This window comes from Erythranthe guttata, chromosome 5, assembly GCF_056151865.1.
Source record: "Erythranthe guttata isolate IM_541 chromosome 5, IM_541, whole genome shotgun sequence".
In the NCBI taxonomy this organism is placed as follows: domain Eukaryota; kingdom Viridiplantae; phylum Streptophyta; class Magnoliopsida; order Lamiales; family Phrymaceae; genus Erythranthe; species Erythranthe guttata.
The window spans coordinates 6039839-6047020 of record NC_142537.1 but is presented as its reverse complement, the minus strand read 5'-3'; the positions used below and the strand labels follow the sequence as shown (position 1 = coordinate 6047020).

Sequence of the window (7182 nt, the reverse complement as noted above, 5' to 3'; positions counted from 1 at the left end):
GAAAATAGGTATGGCGTCTATACTAGTAATTTTAAGTCCTCCTCTTAGTAAGTTAGTGCATTTTTTGGTCTTTCACCTAGTACGGTCTTTTCCTTAGATATTTTGAGATTCCAAATTGGGGCAACCTTCATAAAATCATAAAACTAAGAGGGTGTTTGACTAAGCTTATAAGATGTTTAAAGCATCTTATAAGATGTTTTAGAGTTTATAAGTTCTTCTAAAGTGTTTGGTAAATTTTTAAAAAAATATCTTAATGTTTTTTAAATAAGCTGTTGGAAAGCAAATAAGATCTTTTTAAAGAAATACATCTACCCCACTTTTTTTTTAAGATCTTATAATGAGTAAAAATAGGAAATAAGCTTATTATCCAAGCACTCTAAAAATTAATCCAAAAAATAAGATGTAACAGCTTATAAGCTCTTAAAACATCTTATCAGACGTAAGAGCTTATCAGCTGTTTAAAATAAGCTTAGTCAAACACCTTCTAAAACTACTGATATGATAAACTCTAATAAACTATTTTTTTTTTAGTAAATTCAAGTCCATTACAAGGGGGAGTAAGGGAGGGGGGGACTCGAACCCTAGACCTTTACCTTATTGGTAAAGGCTAAGTACCAACTCTCCTAATGAGGGTTGGTACCTATTTTCTTTTGTTTGTAGGCACATATGTTCAAATATCGCAAAATCTTGAACACTCGAAATGATAAAAGTCAAAGTTAGGGAATAAACTAGGGGTAATATACTGGAGGTCCCTTAAACGGAACGTTATTAGATGTGGGATATGAGCCCAATATTTTTTTCGTAACTAAATCCCTTAGCTCAAAAAATATATGATATAAGGGCTTTTTTTTCTAAAATATCTCAATATTACCCTTAATATTAACCTTAGGTTTGTGTGGCATTTTAAAGAGTTATATCTTTTTAATAAATAACGTCCCTTGTAATTAGGGATCACATATCAATCACGCTCTATAATGATAGTAATTGTATCTTATTACAATCTCATTAATATATGTCGCACGTAAGTGAAGAAGATCCCATACGTGATAATCTGCAAAACATTGAGCGTATTATTTCGAGTTTCATCCTCCAGAAGGTATTGTTTTTCATTATCGCATAACAATGGTTCATCGTGCGTTGTTGGTTCGATGCCTTTCCGTTTTTTTTTTTTTTTTTGTTTTTTTTTGTTTTTTTTTTTTTTTGCACAGTGAAACACAGGATCCACTTATACATTCGAAAATTTACTTGTACAGTGGAAAAACGGATTCACGTAAATTATTGTGTTGATATAATTTTTTTGTAGACGCATCTGACCTTCGTTTTTTTTTTTATTAATTTCATAATGTCGACAACCGTTAAGATTGTGATGAGGTTTGGTGAATGTTTTGGCATCAAGAATGTGTCTGGTGATATGGATTTTAACATGCTTGTTGGTTATGTAAGGGCTAAATGGAATGAGTTGTACATACACAATATGATTTTGTCGTATAAGGTTTTGGATGATGGCGAGGGCATGCTCACCGATGACGATGACGTGGCACATATATTCTCTTTGATTTATGAGCTTAACCTTGAGAAATTGAGATAATAGTGAAGAAGCGAGAAGGTGTTACTGTACACTCGGGCGGGAATTTGTTTATTCCTGAAAATTTGCATGCACTTGATTCTGGGTTGCCAATTTTGAGTAGTGTTGATCCACGGATTCGTAACTATGGTCCAACTCCATTACTTAGTTGTTTTTGGGCGACGTTAATCAAGAATGTTGGACAAGGGTTCCAAGGCTGTGCAAAGTAGGGGTGAGTTCGGGACGGGATTTCGGGAATTCGGGATTTTCGGGATCGGGATTTCGGGATTCGGGATAGAAATTTTAAATCCCAATCCCGTCCCATACTATTAAATCCCGGTTATATCGGTATCCCGAAATATTTCGGGAATCGGGATTGGGATCGGGAAATCCCATATTTTGCTCAAAAACTAAGAAATATTGCATCTTTTTTTCCATTAGTATTATTTTATACACTAAACCAACTTGAATATATTATATACATACTATTGTTCTTGCCTTATTTATTTTTACCACAAAACTTGGAACAACTAAAATTTTAAAACTGTAAAAATAAGTTGAAACAATATATTTTATATTGTATTTTTTATCTATTTAGTTGTTTTATCTATTTTATATGAGCTCGTGTGTATTTCATATATTTTTATGTTTTTTAAATAGAAAATTACTTCATTTTTTATTCATTTTTGAGTCATATTATCTTAACTATTTTGAAATCAATGTCCAGTAATGTATTCCTACAGGGGTGGTGCACTTTTATCCTTGATTGTGTAAATAGAAAGTATATGTAGTCATCTATAGGATATTGTAGATGAATATAGTATATCATAGTACATTTGTAGATCAACACCGACATATCGAACACTAGGCTTGTTAAAGTACTTTGACATGATCTTCCACCACTGTATTCTCCCTGAATCGGTGTGATTTTATCATCGAGTGCGCTACTACAAAATATATGTAGTAATCTGTAGAAAATCATAGATGAATACATTATATCATAGTGAAACTATGGTTCAAAATTTGCGATATTGAATACCAGTCTTTGTACAACATTCATTAGTTGATACATTTATTCCCTATAAAGCATTGAATGAAACTAAATGTTAATAACAATAGCTATGCTAAAATATGACCAAAGGTCTTTATCCAAAATAGAGCCACTAACACTAATATATAGATAAGGTATAGTGTCAACAACGACCAACTTGTTTCAAATATTTTACCCAACAAACTATAGTTAATAACCATAATTGAACATCCACCACTTTACGTAATACTTTGTTGAAGCGGAAAAGAAGATGTTGCTCATTAGGTGCAGAACAATGAGATGAACAACATTTTCGACGTCTTCTTCTGCGTTGCTTTCAATGCACTCGAGCATTCTCTCTCTTATTGAACTGATTTTAACCTTGTGCTCATTTCTGAATCGTGTAATGACGCCACTGTTTGGCCTACGTGATTTGCTGGTGTTGATTTTTCTTTGGCTGGAAACTATACCCATTTAATTGACAGTCAGTTGGGGTAAGTTTGAGTTTATTGCCACCAATTTCGAAAGCATTTTCACTTGGTTTGTAGGTCAAAAAAAACTCTACACACCCATTTTGTGTCCCAGTAACGGAGGCATTCGTGACTTTGTGCTTTGCGAATGGTAATACGAGGTTGAAAAATGGGCTTCTCTTCAGGCATTCTAGGTGGGCATTATACAGTTGCAGTCCTTCGAAAAAAGTCACAGTAGACGTCAAGTTAGATCTGAATTGAGATACGTAGCCACCTTTATTTCTCGTTCTTCGCGCAACATTCATCGCCTCTCATGCAAATATAACAAATCATATTTATTTGTCAACATAGATAAATTTTTGGGTGAAGATAAAAAGTTACATATATCATGTAATTGTAGAGTCTGTATCTTTATATTAAGAAATTGGAATATTGTAATTGATAGAAAACCATAGTATATCACAGCACCATAGTACACCACGGTAGTACATACATCATACAGTCAGTTACACATACACAATTCATTAGCAATAAACTACAAAATAAGATACATAGGCCAGCCTGTCAATTACTGAGAGAATCATATAATAGCAACTCTTTCATAGGTCTGTAACATAGGTCTGCAAAAAAGAACGAATCGCACAACAACATAACTATAAAAAAAATTATACAATTGTCATTCCATAGACTACTATAGAAATACAATATCAACTCATAGACTGCCATAGAAACTAGGCTTGACAATACAGTATCTAATCATAGACACCCATAGAAATACATCATCAATTCATAGTTACAAATGCATGTAGAGGTCACATACACAATTTATTAACAATAAACTTACGCAAAAGCAAGATAGGTCAACCCATCAGTTACATAGATAATCATATAATAGGAAATGTTTAATAAAACATCAACATATAGGTCAGTAAAACAAAAACGGGAGGAAATCACTCTTGAACATAACTACAAATTTTTTTATGCAATTGTCATTTTATAGACTACCATAGAAATTCAACTGTGTTTTTGCAGACTATTATAGAAATTTACACCAACTATCAACAATCACACAAATATAAATCTTAACATTATATGCATCACTCACATGTCATGAAACATTGCATAATACAGACTGCGATTGCCAAACAATGAATTGCAAATCCAAAGCACAAAAACATTTACCTGCCTACACACTTTTTTCGTGGGTGGAATTCATAATTACCCAAAGATTTAGAAAACAACAAACAACAAAATATACATGTTTGGAATCGTACCAGGGTCTAGTGCATTTATGTCCTGCTGCCCCTTCATCCGCATCTCCCCTGCGTATTCGATTTTGTTAAAACCCTAATTTTTTTTAAAAACTAAAATCAAACAAAATAAAAACTTGCTTGATATGTTTCTTGACGTAGACATCTATAGACGTTAATGGCACAGCTAATTTGATTGTTTTAATGCTATGAGGGTGGTCGTCGTCGATTTGCAGTAGAGAACAAGAGGAAAGATACCCTAATATGGCGGAGTGGGGGGCGGGTGGTTGGATTATGATACGGTTAATGTGGAATTTGGGAAAATAAAATCTCAAAGATTACTAATGGCGAGATTGGTGGGATTTAATTTGATTTTGCCAAACTTAAAAATAAACAGCGTTTATATTACCATAAGGGTATTATAGGCACAATTTCACAAAAGGATGTGAGGCTAATCTTTTTATAAGGTTGGGTGTATCATCTAATAAGTTTTTCCATTAGGGATGCATATCTTAAAGCCTCAATAAACTAAGAGGGTGTTTGGCTAAATTTATTTTAAACAGCTGATAAGCTCTTACGTCTGATAAGATGTTTTAGGAGCTTATAAGTTGTTACATCTTATTTTTATGATTAATTTTTAAATTGTTTGGATAATGAGCTTATTTCCTATTTTCACTTATTATAAGATCTTAAATAAAAAGGTGGGATATAGGTATTTTTTAAAAAATATCTTATATGCTCTCCAACAACTTATTTTTAAAAAAAAATTAAGATTTAAAAAAAAAATTACCAAACACTTTAGAAGAGCTTATAAACTCTACAACATCTTATAAGCTTAGCCAAACACCCTCTTAGAGGGTGTTTGGCTAAGCTTATAAGATGTTAAAAAGAGCTTATAAGATGTTTTACAGCTTATAAGCTTTTCCAAAGTATTTGGTAAATTTTTAAAAAAATATCTTATTTTTTTTTAAAATAAGTTGTTGGAGAGCAAATAATTTTTTTTTTTAAATACCTCTACCCCAAGTTTTTATTTAAGATGTTATAATGAGTAAAAATAGGAAATAAACTCATTATCCAAACAATTTAAAAGTTAATCATAAAAATAAGATGTAACAACTTATAAGCTCTTAAAACATATTATCAAATGTAAGAGCTTATTAGTTGTTTAAAAAAAGTTTAGCCAAATACCCTCTAAGTCTTTTTTTAAGCGAGAAATGAGTCAAATGACAAATGAAATATTTTGACTCTCCAACCTGGCACATAAAGGAAAAATATGTAAATTTTGAATTTATTTTACACCAAGTAAATATATATATATATATATGGATTATTTTGTAGACCCCTCGTTCCCAAATTATATAGAACTAACTACCAAGTGGGTTACACTCTAAGGGAAACCCCCCTAATTTTGAAAATATTTTGACATACCCCCCTGGGCCCCTCTGAAGTACCTATAATACCCTTTTAAAATCAATTTTAAACCCTAGACACTCACATTTCGGTCTCTCTTCTTCTCCCAGATTCAAAATCCCGCCTCCACAAACCTCCCACCGGTGAAATTGCTTCCCGGAGCCATAACTCTCTCTCAGGTGGTCGGAATTCGATGGTTTAACTACCGTTGGATTCCTCTTGTCGGGCTCTTTCTTTTGGTGGTGATTTCATTCAGTTTGGAGCGCATATCTGTTTCTGTAATTTTTTTTCATTCGACGACGATGGTCTTGCAGAGGTGTTCTTTGTGTTCCACTAGTCGAAATTTGATGGGCTACCCACTGTTGGATTCCTCTCGTCGAGATCTATATTTTGATGGTAATTTTGTTTATTTTTATGTTTACAGATTTATTTCTATAATTTTTTGCATTTGTGGGTGCGCGAAACTGTGGGTGGTTAGTAGCGGCGCCTAGGGTTTTGGTAGGAGGCGAGGGGGGGTGAGGATTCACTGTATGTTTGATTTAAAATTTGTAGCATTTCCCAACAATAACCTCTCTCTCTATCTCTCGATCTCTTAGTGTTTGTTGATTTTTGAGTGTTTTGATGTTTCTTCAAATTTTGTTGATTTGCAACTAAGTAATTTTTTTTTTGATTTTGCAATTGCAGCTTATGAAAGCCATTGATCCTCTCCTTGAAGGTGTAAAAAATTTGGTTGAAGTCACATGTGAAGCGGTGTTTGACAAACTGTATACATAAATATACATTACTATACATATATAGTAACATGTAGTTATATATGCATATATTTGTGTATTTTCAATTTTTTATTGTTTTTTGTTCTGAGGTGATTTATAATAAAAATATTGACATTTGTAAATTTTTATTGGGGTTTATGAATTTCTTTTGTATAAGCCTGTATTCGTGTGTGTATACAATTGATCGACTAAAAATATGGGGAAAAATAACGAACATAACTACGAATTACTATAGGTACCATAGTTACATGTAGTTATTTCAGTACAGCAAACATATTATTTTGAAAATTAAAAAAATTAAAAAAATTAAAAAATTAAAAAAAAAATATATATATAAATTTAACAAACAGGTTTATTATTATTTATAAAAAAATATAAAAAAATAATAATAATAAATAAATCAGCGAAAATGATAAATACAGTACCAGAAATGCTGAATGCAGTTTGGCCGAAAATTGCATATAAGGGTAGTATAGTACTTTCCCTTCTCCAGGGGTATGTCAAAGGATGATTTGGGCTTGGGTTTATCCCTAGTTTATTTGGTGGTTAGGGGTATGTAAAATAACCCCACATATATATATATATATATATATATATATATATATATATATATATATATATATATATATATATATATATATTTATGTATTTATTTATATTTATATTTTTGGTGTATCATTCGGAA

At 31.8% G+C, this 7182-nt stretch overlaps 1 long non-coding RNA gene across 1 annotated transcript; it reads right to left on the bottom strand.

The window, feature by feature from the left end:
* Positions 1–3455: 3455 nt before the first annotated feature.
* Positions 3456–4667, bottom strand: LOC148770500 (uncharacterized). Its single transcript, XR_016031236.1, has 2 exons — positions 4339–4667; positions 3456–3684 (listed from the first exon to the last, which is right to left on the bottom strand). It is a non-coding gene; the product is annotated as an uncharacterized LOC148770500 (long non-coding RNA).
* Positions 4668–7182: the final 2515 nt, after the last annotated feature.